General features: G+C 52.3%; 1 protein-coding gene across 1 annotated transcript in view; it reads left to right on the top strand.

The window, feature by feature from the left end:
• Window positions 1-4,277: 4,277 nt before the first annotated feature.
• The window catches only part of RFX2 (regulatory factor X2), a 90,534-nt gene continuing 76,431 nt past the window's right edge, over window positions 4,278-18,380 (top strand). The window contains exon 1 of the mRNA XM_047848650.1: window positions 4,278-4,456. The gene's annotated coding sequence lies outside the window, so the exon portion shown is untranslated. The remainder of the gene's footprint in view (window positions 4,457-18,380) is intronic.

The raw sequence follows: 18,380 nt of genomic DNA, 5'->3' as shown, positions 1-18,380 counted from the left end.
TTTAATTTTCATTTTTTTAATGTTTATTCACTTTTTGAGAGACAGAGAGAGACAGAGCATGAATGGGAGAGGGGCAGAGAGAAAGGGAGACACAGAATCCGAAGCAGGCTCCAGGCTCTGAGTTGTCAGCAGAGAGCCAACGTGGGGCTTGAACTCACAGACTGTGAGATCATGACCTGAGCCAAAGTCAGAGGCTTAACCGAGTGAGCCACCCAGGCTCCCCAAGAAATTTCATTTTCAGACTGTTCATTGCTAATGTATAGAAAAACAATTGAGTTTTGTATGTTGACCTTGTATTCTGCAACCTTGCTGAACTCATTGATTAGTTCTCAAAGAATGTTAGAATGGCCTCACAGAGTATTCTTTACTCTTCTGACTTTAACAATAGTCTGGGAAGGATTGACATTAATCTTTATTTTTTTAAACTTTATTCATTTATTTGAGAGAGAGTGCATGTGCTCGAGCAGGGGAGGGGCAGGGAGCGGGGGAGAGAGAGAATCCCAAGCAGCCTCCGCACCGTCAGCATGGAGATCAATGTGGGGCTCGAACTCACGAACCTTGAGGTCACGACCTGAGCCGAAACCCAGAGCCAGATGCCCAACCAACTGAGCCGCCCCTAATTTTCCTTTAAATAGTTGGTAGAATTCGCCAGAGATACCGTCTGGTCCTAGGCGTTTCTTTGTGGGAGGTTTTTTGATTACTCATGCGATTTCTCTATTTGTCACAGGTTCACTCAGATTTTCTATTTCTTCTTTGAGTCACTTTCTAGGAATTTGCCCATTTCATCTGGGATATCTAATTCGGTGGCATAGAGTCGTTGACAGTATTGCCTTACCATCTTTTCTGTTTACATAAAGTTTGTGGTGACGTCCCCTCTTTGACTCCTGATGTGAGTAATTTGAGTCGTCTCTTTTTTTACCCCGGATCTGTCGAGTTCAAGATTTGTCAGCTTTGCTGATCTCTCCAAAGGACTAGCTTGTGATCTTCTTAATTCTCTGATTTTCGAATCTCTGTTCCATTCATTCCTACTCTAATCTTTATTATCTCCTTCCTTCCGCCAGCTTTGGGTTTAGTTTCCTTGTATTTGCCATCTTAAGGTGGAAGATTTGAAGTCTTTCTTTTGTGACATGTGACTATAGCTATAAATAGTCCTGTACTTTAGCTGAATCCACAAATTTTGGTATGTTGTGTCTTTTCATTCATCTCGAAGTATTATCTAATTACTCTAGTTTCTAATTTTCTAATTCCTAATATTTCTGATTCCAAAGTACTTGCTAGTTTCTCCTCATTTCTTCTTTGAGATAGCTGAGTGTGTCAAATGGTTAAGGGGCGCCTGGGTGGCTCAGTCGGTTAAGCGTCCGACTTCGGCTCAGGTCACGATCTCGCGGTCCGTGAGTTCGAGCCCCGCGTCGGGCTCTGGGCTGACGGCTCGGAGCCTGGAGCCTGCTTCCGATTCTGTGTCTCCCTCTCTCTCTGCCCCTCCCCCCTTCATGCTCTGTCTCTCTCTGTCTCAAAAATAAATAAAATGTTTAAAAAAAATTTTTTTTTTAGGGGCGCCTGGGTGGCGCAGTCGGTTAAGTGTCCGACTTCAGCCGGGTCACGATCTCGCGGTCTGTGAGTTCAAGCCCCGCATCGGGCTCTGGGCTGATGGCTCAGAGCCTGGAGCCTGTTTCCAATTCTGTGTCTCCCTCTCTCTCTGCCCCTCCCCCGTTCATGCTCTCTCTTTGTCCCAAAAATAAATAAACGTTGAAAAAAAATTTAAAAAAAAACTTTTTTTAAATGGTTAAGAAAAACATACACATTACTGTAAATACGGCATCAAGTTGGGACAAACTTGAATTTTCAAAACACAAGTTATATCGGAATGGGCTGTGCAACGTCGCTTACAAGACACCTCCCATCACGCCCTGAAACTTTACCACTCAGCTCCTCACATCCGGTCCATCAGAATGTTCTCCAAAATGTACCTCCACGCCGTCTGCTTATCTCCGTCTTCACTACCGGTGCCTAATCCAAGCCACCATACTCATCAATCCAGGAGAACTGTAACAGTCTCCTGAGAGCTCTTGCTCTGTCTTTCTTGTGTCCTTCAATCTGGCCCCCATGTGGTGAGCTTTTAAAATCACAGGCCACAAATCTGGTTACATCTCCCTCCTGCTTGAAGCCCTCCCATGGCTTCCCGATCTGATGAGGAGCCCTTCCTCTGGCCTGGCAGACCTTAAGTGAAACGACTCCCTCCAACCCCTGACTCACCACCCCCCACCCACTTATGCCCTCCCCATTCCTTCAGCTCCCACCATACCCAGTGATCTGTTGTTTATTTAAAACGAGTTTCCACACCAGGGATTTTGAATTCTTGATAATTTCCTTTCCCTCTTCCTCATTATTCCAACATTGGCCCAAACGTCACCCTCTCAGAGAGACCAAGGGTGACCAGGTCTTCCTGTTGGGTCCAGGAACTTCCTCTATTTAGCACTGAAAATCTCACGTCCCAGGAAACCCCATAATCTCAAACCATCCAGGATGGTTGGTCACTCTTGAGAGGCCACCCCTGGCTACTCTATCCAAAATAAGCCCCACCCACTCACCCCCAAGTTACTATCATATCCCTTTTCCTGTAAGCCTGGGAATTGTGTCCCTAGCACCTAGAATGGTGTCTGGCAAATAGTAGGCAAACAATACATATTTTGACTCAATTAATAATTGAAGGAAAGGAACTGATTCCTGCAGTCCTAAGCTTAAGGCCCCATCATACAGGTTATTTGCAAGAAGCAACCCACTAGAAAGTGGCCAAATCAATTCAGCAGGTCACCATCAAGCATTTTCATTAAAATGAAAAGAATAGAAAAGATCAAGCATTGCCTCAAGTATCATGCTTTGAAAATTTTGTTTTAGTGATGATGTGTTGGTGTGGACTGGGCCTTTGAGTCAAATGTATTTCCTGCTGTGATTCTGTGGTCAAAAACATTTGAAAACCACCCATCTAGTGGTCAAATGCATGGACTTTGGTACCAGACTGCTGGGATTTGAAGCCTTACAAGCTGTTTGGCATTGGGCAAATTCACTCATACTTTCCAGACCTCAGTTCCCTGATCTGTAATATGGGGGTAAATGCATATCACACTTCTTGGGAAATGAATGTGAGATTCAACAGAGTTAGCATACAAAAAATGTTTAGATCAGTTTCTGGCACCTAAGAACAATTTAACCAGCGCTCACTAATATGATTATTTGTTGAGTGAATGGATGAATGGATGAATGAACGGGGCTGAGGTCTAATCTTCCTTTAAATTGCCCTGCTTGTTTCTTCCCCAAACAAGTTTTCTCTCTTGGTGTTTCAGCCCCTTCCCCCGAATAACTATAGATGTTTACTTATTTATTCAGTTTATTGTCAGCGTTCCCCCATTAGACTAAAAGCTCTAGGAGAGGCTGGATTGTTTATGCAATGTGTAGTTGGATTTACGATCTAGGGATGAGGGGGGATGGTGAGAAGGGAAGAGGGTTGGCAAACATTTTCTTGTGAATGGCTGGGTGGTAAATATTCTAGGCTCTGCTTATGCCATTCCATTCACTATGCAACTCTTGTCCATGTAGTGTGAAAACAGCCTTCCACAGTTTCTTAAAGGATGGGCCTGGCTGTGTTCCAATAAAACTTTATTGACAAACACAGAGACATAACTTGGCCCAAAGACCACAGTTTGCCAACTCTTAAAGATATTGAAATACTGGATTCAGTAATACAAGAGTTTCATATAGATAACACAAAATTCTTCTTTTGACTGTTTTAAACCACTTAAAAAATATTCTAAAACTCTCGGCTTGTGGTCCGTGAAAAACAGGCGGAGGGTAGGATTTGGGCCGCAGGTCGGAGTTTGCTGATCCCAGACTCAGACTGTGTTCGCATGTCCGGTAATCATTTGTGGAAGAAACTAAGGCCCCATTAAAGTCACCGAAACTTAGCCTTCCCGGAGCAGCGCCACCCACCGGGGGGCCACGCGCGCTTCCCGCTCGCCAACCCTCCCAGCCGAGCGCGCCTCCCGCCAAGCCCCGCCCCCCTCCGCGGCAATTGGCCGAGCCTCGCCCTCATCCTCTCCAGGGAACGCCCCTCCTGACAGGCACTGTGGGCAGCCAATGGGGTGTCGGAGGGCCTTACGCCCCGCCCCCCTCGTGCCCTTTGGAGGCGGGCGTGGGCGGGCCGTTGAGGGGTGGGGCGTGGAGCCTGGTAACCGTTGCCGGTAACAACGCCCCGCCCCGTCGCGGCGGGCGGGCAGGCGGGCAGGCGCGCGAGGCTGGCGGGCGGGCGGCGAGAGCGGGAGGAGGAGCGGCTGCCGCCGCCACCGCCGCCGCCATAGAGACTGTAGCCGTGGAGACTGTTACTTACCAACGGGGACCAACACGCAGCAGCCGCTGCTGCCGCCGCGGGAGCTGCTGCCCGAACTCCCGGCCCGAACTCCAGGTGACCGATGCGACCGCCCCAGGCCCGGCCGGGCCGGGGGAGTGCGGGGGGCGGCGGGGTCCGGCTTGGGGTGGGGGGGCGGCAGGCGGGCGGCGCGGCCCCCAGCCGCTCACCCCAAACGTCCGGGACGGCGCGCCCGAGGGACCCGCCTCCTTTGCCCAGTTCCCCAGGCGCGGCCGAGTTTGGGGGCGCCCGGGAACCCCCCCTTCTTTTAGCCAAACTCGGGGGGCAAGTGGGAGCCCATCGCTTCGCTGTTCAAAAAACTTCCCGAGTCGCGGGCCCCCGAGACCCCACTCTCAACTCTTACCCTCGAAGGCCACGAATTGGGTGCGCCCGAGGCCCCTCAAACTTTTACCTTCAAATTCCCAGAATTGGGGCTTTTGGGAACCTCCTGTTACTTTTACTCCCCAGATCCTTAAATTGAGGGCGCCCGGGCACCCCTCTCTCACTTTCTCTCAACTTCTTGAAACCATCTCAAGCCCTTACCTTAAACTCTCTGAATTGGGGGCTCCTGGGGACCCCTCTTCTCTTTTAGTCCCCAAATATCCGAAATTGGCGTTCCCGGGGCCCCCTCTCTCACTCCTCGCCCCAGACTCCTGAATCGGGGAGGGGGCCTGGAAGATTCGTTTTCACCTTTGCCCCAATTTCCTGGGTGTGGGGTGTCCCGGGGACTGGCTGTTCGTTAGCGAGTTTGAGGGCTCCCTTGGAATCCTTCTCAGCCTTTAGCCAGAAGTCGATGCGCTCGTCTTGGGGGAAACACCCCCCCCCCTCACGTTTTCGCCCCAAACTCGCCGATAATCGGACTTCCCCGGGACCTGTTTCTCACCTCTTGAGGTCTTGAGCAAAGATCCTCGCGGCTAAGGCTCCTCGGACACTCCTCCCCTCTCTCCCTTTGAACCCCCATTCCTGAGTTTGGGCGGGGGGGGGTCCGCCAGTGCTTCCACGCCCCTCCGGAAGCCCCTTCGCACACCCGCAGCTCCCCCATTTTGGACTGATCTCCAAGCGAGAGAAGAGTTTCACCAAAAGTTTGTGGTTTTTTTTTTTAACGTATCAATTTATGATTTTGTTTAAAGAGCCCAACTCGTGGCCCAAAGTGCTCAGTGACACTTTCTCTTGAGATTGTGCGAGTGCGTGTGCGTTTGTGAATTTAAACCCCACCCCTGAACACCCCCTCCCAAACGCGCACTTGCACGCGCGCGCGCGCGCACACACACACACACACACACACACCCACACCCAAACGCTCTAGTCCTCTCCCGGCCCCCTGGGACGAGCCACGGCGCTCCCTCCCGCTCAGTCCCCGCTGGCTGTTCTCGGCTGCTGCACCGGCAAAGTTGGGTTTCCCGATCCCAGTGGCTATTTCAGGGGCCCCTGAGGCCGAAGTTCCCCTGCCATTCCGGCGGAGGCGGGGATGGTTCATCGTCCTAATTTTAACCTCCCGCTTGCCCCGCAGGAATGAGGGAGGGCGTCCAGGTCCGCTTCTGGATGCTTTCCTTACGCGGCCCCCCAACGCACAGAGCACGCACGCACGCACAACTGCACGACTACCGTCTTGCTGGGCGCCGCGAACTGTCAGGGCAGAGCACCCCCCCCCCCCCGCCCCCAGCGGTTTCCCCTCCCGGCCTTGCCTCCGCCAATCCAAAATATCAAACCTTATACAAGACTCTCGGTTTCCACTGAGATTCCACTAAATCATTCATTACGGTAATGGTAATAATGACACAGAACAGCAACAACGAAAACTTTTTTTTCCTTGCACATATTGTCAACATGTTCTTATCATTTGGCTACCTGTTGTTTCTCTCCCTCAAGTTTAAAAATAACCTTAGAGTTGGTTCCTCACCTGCTCTTGCCAGAGAAGTGAGGAGGAGAGTGTATGGTAAGCGCCTTCCCCTCTCCTCCCCCCCACCCCCCACGTCTCAGCCTGGCCCAGCACCCCTGCCACTCCACCAGGAATCTGATTTCCTTAATCACTGATCACTGCTAATTTGGACCCGGACAGGCTTGGTGAAGTATCAGAGGGGATTTGGTAGCTTTAAAAAAAAAAAAAAAAAAAGACTTCCTACAACACGATGGACAAACGTAACTGCTCCTGTGGTCCTGTGATATTCCGGCTGATTTTGGCTGGGAATGAGCTCAGAAACCGTTGGCCTCCGCAGTAAAAGCGAAACTGAATTATTTAGCCCCTTAGGTACATTCCTCTCTTGTGCCAGATAAGCTGCCGAGACGCTCCAAAGGGGCATCTGGGAACAGGGCGGCAGAGTTATGAATTACACCGGGCAACAGAACAAGTCCTTTGGAACTCAGCTGATATTTGCATTCTGGGTGAAGGGCACGCATTGCCTCAATATCCACCTTTTAGCCGTGCTTACTTATCACCCAAGTGCTGCCGGGAGGGAGCCATTCTCCAGAGATACAGATCCTGGGAAATTGTTTATCTGGATCTCATTCCTTGGAGCTAATTTGTAGTTTCAGACTCGAGTTAAAATTAAGTTCATATTAAGGCAATATTTAATTAATTGAACTTTAACTAATATTGTAACTGAGTCAAAATTTTGAAGGTACTGGTGGGATTTTTTTAAATAATCGCTCGCGATTGTTTTGCTCGTAAAATTCCAGGGCCCCTAGGAACCATATCTTACAATATATTTGGCCCTTTTTATTTTATTTATTTTTTTTTTTTAAATTTTTTTTTCAACGTTTTTTATTTATTTTTGGGACAGAGAGAGACAGAGCATGAACAGGGGAGGGGCAGAGAGAGAAGGAGACACAGAATCGGAAGCAGGCTCCAGGCCATCAGCCCAGAGCCCGACGCGGGGCTAGAACTCACAGACTGCAAGATCGTGACCTGGCTGAAGTCGGACGCTTAACCGACTGCGCCACCCAGGCGCCCCTGGCCCTTTTTAATTAATTGCAAGTTGACCACTTATTTAAATAATGTACCTCCCCCACCCACCGCCCCACCCCAGACACCTACTTACTTGTAAAATGTGGACTATTTAAAAGGCAAGGGAAGTTCACAGAGACATCTTCTGGCTGGTTGGGACCCTCACTGAACTTGGGGACAGGAAAGTACAAGTCCTGATCCAGTGTCCGAAACCCCTGGCCCGATATGCAGGCAGCAAACGCATACATATTGTTTGAGTGTTCCAACCAAATGGGTAGATAAGCACCATAAACAACCTCAAGCCAGTTCGGGTTAGAGCCTGCCAAATTTACCAAAAAACTTCCAGATTTCAGAGCTTTTTGGCTATCAGCACTGTTATAAGGGATTGTGGACTTACATATTTAAAAAGCCGTTTCCACTCCCTTTCTAGAATTTAAATGGTGAGCAGCTCTGCCACAGGTCATGTTCTCTAGACGAGTGCCTGGCACACTTAATTTGCCGAATGAGGGAGTGAGTGAATACGCACCGAAAATTAGAGAGAAAGCTGAGAACCACCTAGGTGCTTCTTGGAAGCCACAAGAGCCGCAAAGGAATTCTTACGGGGGGGGGGGCGGGGCGGGGGGGGGGGGGAGAAGAGGGAAGACTTTAGGAGAGGAAGACCCAGAATCAAGTGTGTGTGGGACAAGGAGTAGGTGAAGGAGGCTGGGAAGAAGAACCAGGGATCTGCGCCTGGGAAGCACGGTCTGCCTAAGGTGATGAGTGGGGGCACCGGACCCTCAGGCCTTCCGAGCAGAGAAGTCTGTCCAGCTGCTCGCCGCGCACATCCAGGTGGATTCTGACAGGCAGCTTAAACACAGGGTGGCCAAACGGAGCTCCCGAAAGGCCCCGCAGTCTCCCCCAGGCTCCACGCCCGCTGGCTTCTTCCGCTGGCTTCTCCTGGTTGATTTGGAGTCGCCCCGTATTCTTTTTCTCGTAAGCCATCAGCAAATGCTTCGGCTCCACTGTCAGTGGGGACCTAGAATCTGAGCACGCCTCACCACCCCCGCCGCCAGCCCCCGCTCCGGGCCACCAGCGCCTCTTGCCCAGATGATTCCAGCCCACTAACCTGGGGGGGGGGGGGGCATGTTCCCTCCTGTTGCGTATCCCTCAACTCCAGACCCTCCCACGGCTCCCATCTCACTAGGAGCCGAGGCCAGCCTCCTCCCACCCTGGGCCTCTCCAACCCAGGACTCTTTGGCCTCATCGCTGACAGTGATCCTGTTCCTCAGGCCACTTCACCCCTGCAGGCCTCTTGGAAGCCCCTCGAGCCTTCTGTCTGGAAAGCTCTTCACGCATGGAATTGGGGGGGGGGGTGCTCTCCCACCTCCTCCAGGCCTTCTCTCAGACGTCGCCCTCCCAGCCCACCCCTCCAAAGTGACACACTCTCAGCCCCCTTCCCTTTCTCGTTCCTTAGCATTTATCGCTCACGTGCCAGACGTCATGCGCATTTATTGTCTTGTCACCATTTCGTCAGAAGGTCAGCTCCTTAAGGGGAGGAAGCTGTGTGTTTAATTCACTTCTCTTTCCTCCGAGCTGAGCACAATTCTGGCACCGAGTAGGCACTCAAGCACGTTTGTTAAATGAATCGTTTCCTGCATACCTACAGGGGGAGCCTATATGGAAACTGAGAGTTGCTGCTCAACTTGCCATATGTCGCCGCCCGTGTCTGTCTTGCAACAGCTTGGGTGGGACGCGTGGGGGGCAGAGGGAAGAATCAAGGGGAAACCGTAGACCCGGGCCGGGACCCAGCAGAGAAGGGCTCGCGTGTGGTGTCTCCGCCGCTTAGCTCGGGGGCTCCAGGCAGGGTGTGGCATCCGTGAAACATGACGATGGTGCTACGGTCACCATATTAGAAAGATTATCGCTATTTAGCACAGGGCCTGGCCCAGAGCAGGTGCTGCCCGGAGACTAGCTGTGAACTATTCTTATCACAATGGTTATTATTACGATTAGGGAGCGACTGAGCAGCAGCGGCCTGGGATCACGTTCTTAGTTGGGTTTTCCGACCAGTACAAGCGCGAGGAGGCCTTCGGGACGTGGGTTTCGCCCGATGGAGTGGATGAGCCTGCGCTGTCTGTCTGCGGGCGAGGAAGGCCCTCCAGTGAGTGTAGAGGCGGGCTGGTACAAATACATCATCCCGCAAGCGTTAAGTGCGCTGCCAAAACACAAGCAACCAAAGCGACAGGAGCTCTTCCATTTTGGTTGTGGCGTGGGCCCGTCTCCACTTAGTGCCCACACGTCATCGTCTCGGGTGAGCTCTGGCGAGTGGCCAGCTCTGCACACGGACATTTAAAAGCTGGTTTCCCTTCTCTGTTACTGCTGGCCCTTGGGCGCCGTCCTGGCCGGAGTCCGGAAATCAGCCGCTCGGAGGTGAGAAGCGGCCCGCCCTTCGTGCCAGGACTCGAGTTAGGCCCTCAGGAGCAGACAGCCTGGCCTGGCTCCTTGCTGTGTTGCCTTCTCTTTTCCCGAAACGCATTCCTGCCTTATGATACACAAGGCTCGTGTGCCTGAAAATGCTGTTGGTATGGCCTGGCAGCTCCCAATTCTCATTTTAAACGTTCTGGAGTTCTGTGGCTTCCTGGGAAATACAGTTGACCTCCCAAAGCTGTAAGTGGCGCATACAGCAAGAGGGTATCAGACCCTGTGAGTCAGGCCACACCTGCCGTAGTCTGCTTTAGGAAGGAAGGAAGGAAGGAAGGAAGGAAGGAAGGAAGGAAGAGAGAGAAAGAGAAAGAAAGAAAGAAAGAAAGAAAGAAAGAAAGAAAGAAAGAAAAAGAAAAAATCATACAGCCAATTAAAAATAGGTTGTCGTACTTACACGGAAGGCCCGAGACAGTGATTCTTTGTCATGCACTCTGTAATGAAGCCCAGACGTGCTATATGCAGTAAGCCTATTTCTACTAAGATCTCCACGGTTATTTTGAGCCTGTGTGTGTGTGTGTGTGTGTGTGTGTGTGTGTGTGTGTAAGAACTGGGCCACTGGGTCCCGGGGAGCTCTTCAGGAGGTGACAGTTGAGCTGAGACTGAAATGCTGAAGGGGAGCAGCCCTGTGGAGTTCAGAGGAAAGAGCCTTTCCAGGCATGGGGTGGATGTGGGGGGTCAGGTGCAAAGGGCCTGTGGCTGGAGGACACAGCTGGGCCTGGGCAAGGCAGAGAAAGGCAGCCATGTGGTTGATGCCGGTGACATCTCTGTGGGGCAGGCATTTGGGTGGGGACAGTCCTGGCGTGACTGTGTTTTCAGGAACCTGCGAGCAGCCCTGAGCAGCCGAGAACAGGGTACAAGGGAGATGACATTAGAGAGAGGAGCAGGTGTCGGCAAACGACAGCCCTCAGGCCCATTCCAGCCTGCAGCCTGTTTTTGTGAGTGAGGTTTTATTGGAACGCAGCTACGCTCATCTACGTACTGTCTCTAGCTGCTTCTGCGAGGCAACGGCAGAGTCCAGTTTTCGCGAGAGAAGCAGAATGTGACCAGCAACACCTGAAATATTTACCCCCTGGGCCTTTAGAGGAAAAGCGTGCCGAGCCCTGGCTGGACATGTGGGTCTTGTCTCTGGCTCTGGGCTGAGAGCTGCTTGTGGGGAAGCAGCTTTGTGGTCACGTGTGATTTTGGAGGGTGCGTCGGAAGGCTTCGAGTCTGGAGGTAGGCAGGGGAGAGGAGGTTGTTGCCACGGTCCATGCGTAAGGTGACAGGGGCCTGCCCGACAGCACCGGCCAGGGGGCTCTGGAGAAGGCTGAGCGGCCAGGTTCTCAGAGGCTCGGGGACTTCCGGACTCGCTGGGCCGAGGCGCGGGGTGGGCGATTCTCAGCTGTCTGACGTTGGGGGGTTCTGGTAGAACGTGTCACTGCAGTGAGTCAGGGGCCACGGGAGAAGCTGGTGTTGGGCAGGGGAAGTAATGAGTCCTGTCGTGGGCGCGGCCAGCTTGAGGTGTCTTTGGGACATCCTGCTGGGGACGGCTTTGCAGCAGGCAGCCGATTGCAGGGTCTGGAGCCGACGGGGGTGGTCCAGGCCAGGGGTTAGCATGTAGGAGCTGTCGGCACACAAATGGTCACTTCAGTCACGAGAACGCATGGGACCATCCAAGGAGAGGGTGCAGAGTGAGAACAGAAGGCCAGAGCCGTCAACATCCAAGAAGCAGGAGCCAAGAGTCAGCAGAGGAAAGTGGTTTTTTAAATTGTGGCAAAGTACATGGACCGCATAAAATTCACCATCGTACCCGTTGTTAAGTGTGCAATTCAGCGGTATTGAGTGCATTCACAGTGGTGTGCAGCCATCCCCACTGTTCCCAAAACTTTTTTGTCACCCCAAATGGAAGCTCTATTCCTGGTAGCAGAAACTTTCAGTTCCTTTTCTTTCTTTCTTTCTTTCTTTCTTTCTTTCTTTCTTTCTTTCTTTCTTTCTTTCAAGTTTATCCGTCTGTTTTGAGAGAGAGAGAGAGAGAGAGAGATGTGGGAGGGGCAGAGAAAGAGGGAGAGACAGCGAATCCCACGCAGGCTCCACACTGTCAGTTCAGAGCCCAGTGTGGGGCTCAAACTCATCAACCACAAGATCATGACCTGAGCCAAAACCGAGAGTCAGAAGCTTACCCGACAGAGCCACCCAGCCTCCCCTTTTAGTTCCCTTTCTACCCTCCCAAGCCCTTGGTAATCTTTAATCTACTTTCCGTCCCTATGAATTTACCCATCCTAGATGTTTTGTGGAAGTGGGATCGCATAACAAACGTGTCCTTTTGTGTCTGGCTTATTGCACTAAGCACGGCGTCCTCCAGGTGCATCCACACAGTGGCAGGTGTCAGAGTGGCCTTCCTTCCTACGGCTGCCTGATACTCCAGCGTGTGGGTGGGCCAGTGTGTGCCTACCCACTCATGCGTCAGTGGACACTTGGGCCGTCGCCACCCTCTGGCTACTGTGGCTAATGCTGGGCGGAGGAGAGTTTGAAGGGATTCTTAGGTGGAAAGGGAGGCTGGGAAAGGACCCTGAAGGCCAAGGAGACGCAAGGCAGGGGCCGAGCCCCAGGAAGAGCGAGGCCCAGTAGAGACAGGCGGATGAGACCTGGGCAGCCCGAGGAGAGAAAGGAAAAGGGCCAGTCCCCGCCGACAGAAGGCCCTGCTCACATGCGCGTGTCTCCGTGGAACACTGCTGAAACCATAGTCGTGATACAGAAGTCCATTCCTAAGGCTGCAGCGACACTTAGTTACACTCACACTTTGAAAATGCAAACTGTTTATCTTTTAGAAACAGTGCTGTGTCCAGGATGCGTTTCTGTCTGAAAGGTGATCTGTGGGGTGAGGCCTTGGAAGCCGAGCCCCCCCCCCCCAAGTTACCAGCCCACAAATATGTGTTCTTGCTCCACCCCAGCCAGTGAGAACCCAAAGAAAACACCAGACAGCACTCTCCCACCTCTCCTGTCCTCAGAATACAGACAGACAGATGTAGCCTGCCTTGAGAAAAAAATATATTTGGAATCCCAGACTCGCAGAAAATAGCTTGAAGGATGTGCTTCTGATTTTTTAAATTCTTCATATTCTAGAAGAATCCACCTTCGTGGGGACGTCTTTGTGTGAGTTGCTCTCTGGGGTCTCTGTCCACTCGGCAAATATGCGTGGGCCCCAAACAGCAAGCATCTGAGGCGTTTATACTTGGCCGAGCACGTACGTGTGTTAACATACCCTCCCGGGAGAAGTTGAGACCAGAGAAGGGGCTACAGCAATTTGGAATTGTCCGTGGCCGTTGGCCGCTGCGCTGAGGTTACAGCACGAAGGGGACATACTTCAGGAGCTCATCAGTTGTGTGGTTATACTGGCAACTCTTCAAATGCCAGACAGGAGTGCATAGAAAGTCTTTCTGGAAGCCCCGTGTGACCCAGTCCCTTGCAGTCTTACTTCGCAGCCGGGCGTCCCATCTGTCGGCTGGACGGTGGCCTTCGGGGAGCCTTGGTGGGGAAAAGACACTGTTCCTCAGTTGGGGGTTAAGGGAAACTGCAGGCGGTGGGGTTAGAAGGGCCGCGGGGCCGCGCCGTGGGGCCCCCGCCTCATTTCGGGTCGCGCGTCCCCACCTTCCTCCCAGCTGGGGGGTCCGCACGAGCCCAGCTTCTGTCCTCATTCTGGCTGCAGGGGCCACCACAGTCCTTTGTCCCCCTTGCGGCAGACAGCCCAGCCCTGCTCCCCTGCTCCGGAAGCAGTATTGCCCCAGCTCCCAGGAGCGCACTCCGCGGTCACCTCCGTGCCCTTGCACGGGGCTGGTTCCTTCCCCTGGCACTCTGGTCTTGCCTCCCACCCACCTTGCTCGGCCCTTCTGGGCTGTGTCGGGAGGGCCGACGGCACATCCGCCACCCACTGGCCGACCTGGTGGACTGGCCCCTGGCCTTTGGCGTAACCACATGGTGCTTAGCTCAGCGTTCGAGGCTGTTTCCGGCCTTGAAATGAAAAGGCTTCCTTTCCATCACCTTGTCCCTTGGTCCCTGGAATGGACTTGCCGTGCCTCACACATGCCTTCTGTCTGCCCTCCTCCCTGAAATGTCATTTCTGCTGATGGAAATCTTACTTTTCCCTCAGGACCCGTGTCCGGGGCTCTCTTACCTGGGAACCTTGAGACGTGGCTTAGTGAGCCGAGTGGGAAGATGTTCAGACTCGAGCCAGATGTCTCCCTCTCGCCTCTGTCGCCTTTGCGCCTCGTAGGGCTCTGAGTCTCCACTGGCCTCCATCTGCCAGTAGCACCTGCCCCCTGTCCCCCGGGTCGTGACAACAACCGTGTCTTCAGGCGTGTCTGAATGTCACCCCCTACTTAGGGACCGTGGGATTAATCGGCCAGAAGTAGCACTACTCCTGAACTGCCACAGCACAAGGCTCCTTGGACATGTGGTGTGATTTACGTGTCTTGTTTCCTGTTCTGGGTTGTAAGCTCCTGGAGGACAGGGGCAGCCGTGCCCGCCACACTTCCCCCAAGCTTCATATTTAGCGTGTGAGTGAGCCAAACGCCGGAGCCCAAAGCGTTCTTCAGGGGGCAAGGCCTCCATCAGGTAACGGCGGCCTTTGGTTTTAGCGAGAAGCAAAAGTCATGAAACCCTTGCCTGAGATCCGATAGCCCTAAAGGTGCCCTGTTTTTGATTCAGTCTAGATTAACATTCCAGTCGTTTCGACGCGTGGTTTTCCTTTACCAAATCCCCAAAGATATTTTAATCAAAGGCCCCTTCCATTTGTGATGCCCCTTTTTGCTCAGCAAAGAGATTGCGCGTCAGGCAAGTCGGGTGCTTTTCCGGGAAGCGTGGGGTCTTCCTGGAGAAATGGGGCCTCAGGAGCCAGCGGCTGTACACAGTGGAGGGTACTAAATGCCTCGTTCTGCATCCAGGCCAATTGCCGTGTCTTGATTCGTATTTGGTTTGCTTTGGAACTTTTCAAAGATTGGACTTTGTTAAAAAGTTGGTTTGTAACAACTCTGGTTATTGTGCCTGTTGGAACTGTTTCATCCACAAAACGTAGCGCTCAAAATTTGGTGAATGGATGCATTCTTTTTGCACCTTGTCAGTACTTAGACCCTTAACTCTTGTGTGGCTCTGGCGCTTTGTGAGGGTTGGAAAGCCTGCCGTGCTGTGCTGGAGGAAGGCGTCACAGAGGACCAACAGAACTGTGTAGAGTTGACTCACTTTGTAGGTAAATACTTCTAACCCTGGCTCCCTTCCTGAAAGATCCGTTTCCCCAGCTCAGGAGCGGTTCCCATAAGGAGACGCTGGTTCAAGGTCATGGCCCCTTGAGGTGGTGGACGTGGTGGATGTGTGTGGGGTGAGTGCCCAGGGAAGCTCATCTCACTGAAGGCACTTCCTCTCCTGCAGCCCCTTCCCCTGTCCTCTGTGAAAGTGTGAACGTTAGTCCCGTACCCGCCGCAATGCCCAGGCTGGGGAGGGCCCCACTTCTGATGTTTCCACCGCAAAGCTCCCAATTCTAGTTAGATCGTCATGATTCTTACTGGGAATAAGAATAACTGTGAATGCCAGTCAAAATGGAAACCAATTGGACAGGCTGAGATGCGCTTCATGGAAACCAAAGCCCCCGCATTGTTTGCCAGTAGAGACCCTGAGATATCTATCTGTACGGTCCCTTGTCCTGTTACCAAAGCTTGTAGCTAACATGACACGTGCCGGCATTTACTGCGCCATTTTCACCTTCTCGGGGCCGTATGAGACCTTCCAGTGCTGGAGGGATTCTTGTCCAAGGGAACTGGAGACATTTGGATGCAGGAACATGTTCTCAAACGACCGTGGTCCATGGGCTCCCATGAAACATGCTCACGTGGATCCTGAGAGTTTCAGGCGGAGAGACTGCCTTCTGCGGCCAGGGAGGGGACGGGGCCCGGCAGCCCAGCACTTCTGACAAGCGCTTGTTGAGTGAGTGGCCAGGCTCCCCCTTGTGCTTTAGACCAAGGAAAAGAAGGTTTTTCGAGAAAGGCAGAGAGTGGCAGATGGGGCAGGGAATAAAGAGCAGCTCTCAGGAGGGGGCAGCCAGACTTTAAAAGTCGTGACTGCGGGATCCCAAGGTTATGTTTTGAAAATAAAGGGGTTGCCGTGACCTCACACCCTGAGCACCTACCATATGCCTGGTGCTTTACACACATGCCTTCTGACCCTGGTGCAGCCCTGCTGGGGTCAGTAGGGCCAGCAGGCCCCGACAGAGCTAGAAACGCCTCCTGTGCTTCCTGGTCCCTTGGGCAGGTAGCGGAGAAATCCTTCCTCCTGCAAAACCCAGCTCGACTTGCCTTTCGGCCGCAGCGTGAGCTCAGTCTAGACTCCTCTCTAGTTTTAGAGAGGACTGGGCCCAGGGCCAGAGAGGACGGCAAGGCGGTAAGTGAAGGAGAAATTATTATCCTGATGCCACGGTCTCGGTGGCCAGTCTTTTTTTTTTTTTTTTTTTTTTTTTTTTTTTTAATTTTTTTTTTTTTCAACGTTTATTTATTTTTGGGACAGAGAGAGACAGAGCATGAGCGGGGGAGGGGCAGAGAGAGAGGGAGACACAGAATCGGAAACAGGCTCCAGGCTCTGAGCCATCAGCCCAGAGCCTGACGCGGGGCTCGAACTCACGGACCGCGAGATCGTGACCTGGCTGAAGTCGGACGCTTAACCGACTGCGCCACCCAGGCGCCCCTCGGTGGCCAGTCTTGAACGCTGGGCCCCGCGCCCCCCGCCTTCTTCCCCTGTCCTTCACCCCACTAACCGCTGCCCACACGTCTCCGTCCTGTCCATTCTGCTCCTGCTGTTCCAGTTCAGATGCTCTAGTGGAAGACTGCAGACTGCCCTTGCGAGGGCTGTGGCGCAGACCCACTGTTCCGTCTTCTCCTTCCAGTGCTCAGCCGTGGCCTTAAGCTGCTGGCGGTGGCGGGATGGTGCCTGACGTGTTTGCGGGACACCGTGGAATATCAACGCCCTTCATTCAAATCACGTGCACTCACAATGTTCTTATTAAGCAAAACATGATTAAATTATAAAATACGATGCTGGTGCGCAACGGCCGCTCCGAGCAAATGTCCTTTAAAACTCCTGCCGTCGAGTCAGACACAACGGGCTGACCCAGCATCTCCCAGTAATGCCGTACGTGTAGGGAGTTGGTTGCATTGCTTACTGCTGGTCACTAGCAGATGAGAGGAGACCTGTACCAAGGGTTTAAGAAATATTCTAGGGCAAATTGTCTTTAATTTGAGAAATATATCCCTTACGTATATTTCTGCAAATCAGCAAAAGTACCATTACTTTATCTGAGCACATAAAGCCCGTAGAATCTTTTAGTATTCCAAGAAAGTGGAGGAGTCAGCAACCATTCTCTATAAAGGACCAGACAGGAAATATTTTAGGCTTTGTGGGCCAGACGGGGCTCTGCTGTTGACAACATGTAAATGAATGGGTGTGGCCATGTGCCAATAAAACTTTATTTATGGGCACTGAAATGTGGATTTCATGTAATTTTCATATGCCACAAAATATTTTGGCTCTGATTTTTTTTATAACCCTTTATGAATATAAAGACCATTTTTAGCTTACGGGCTATATACACACCAGGCGGTAGAGTGGGCGGGACTTGGCTGGGGCGTTGGGCCGTGGTTTGCTGACCTCTGCCCTGTAGGATGGAGTCGGGGCGGGGGGGGGGGGGGGGGGGGGGGCTCCACCTGGCATTCACAGCCTTTCTCCGGGTGGCCGAGCCTGTGCCCTCTGCTCCAACCAGCTCCAACCCATCACAGCCCCCTGCTGTGCCCAGCTTCCCACTCTTGAACTAGTCCCTCCTTCCTGTTTGCCCGACCCCCCATAGGTCCTGCCCCTCCCTCAGGGTCCAGGATGGGGCCGTCCCAGATTCCCAGCTGGAGTCTGCACCTGTCCCCTTTGCCGCATAAGAGTTATTTGTGACTCTTCTTTTCTCTCTCCCGAGATGAGAGAAGGGAGACCAGGTCTCAGTGCCTCTGTGGGACACCAAATAATTACACCGAGTAATCACTTGTTGAACTGACTCGAGTTCTTACCAGGTCAAAATCTTACCTAGCCCCGGCAGTCGTTTTGCTTACTTTCTAGGAAAATAGGACCTCGTAAGGTGTTTGCAAATTCACAGTTTGTTGATTTACTCTAGGATTGTTCTAGATCCCAGTTGTCTAACAAACACAGTGTGAGCTGCGTGTGCAATTTAAAATTCTCTAGTAGCCTCAGTTAAAAAGTAAACACAGACAGGTGAAGTTCATTTGAATAATGTGTTTCACTCACTCCAGTATATCCAGAACATTGTTATTTTAACATGGGGTCTGTATGAACACATCTTTGGTGGGATGTTTCACATTCTTCCTGCATGCCGAGTCTTTGGAATCCAGTGTGCACTTTACACGCACAGCACATCTCGGTTTGGACCGGCCGCATTCCAGGTGCACCGTGACCACAGATGGCCTGCGGTGTCAAAACGAACACAGGCACACCTCCTCGGTCACTGCCATTCTTTCTAAAAGGTGACCATTGTCTGAGCTACAAACCGGCGTTCAG

The sequence above is a fragment of the Prionailurus viverrinus genome, chromosome A2 (assembly GCF_022837055.1).
Source record: "Prionailurus viverrinus isolate Anna chromosome A2, UM_Priviv_1.0, whole genome shotgun sequence".
NCBI lineage: Eukaryota > Metazoa > Chordata > Mammalia > Carnivora > Felidae > Prionailurus > Prionailurus viverrinus.
Note: the sequence above shows the minus strand (reverse complement) of the source record. Positions and strands in the feature narration are given on the sequence as shown.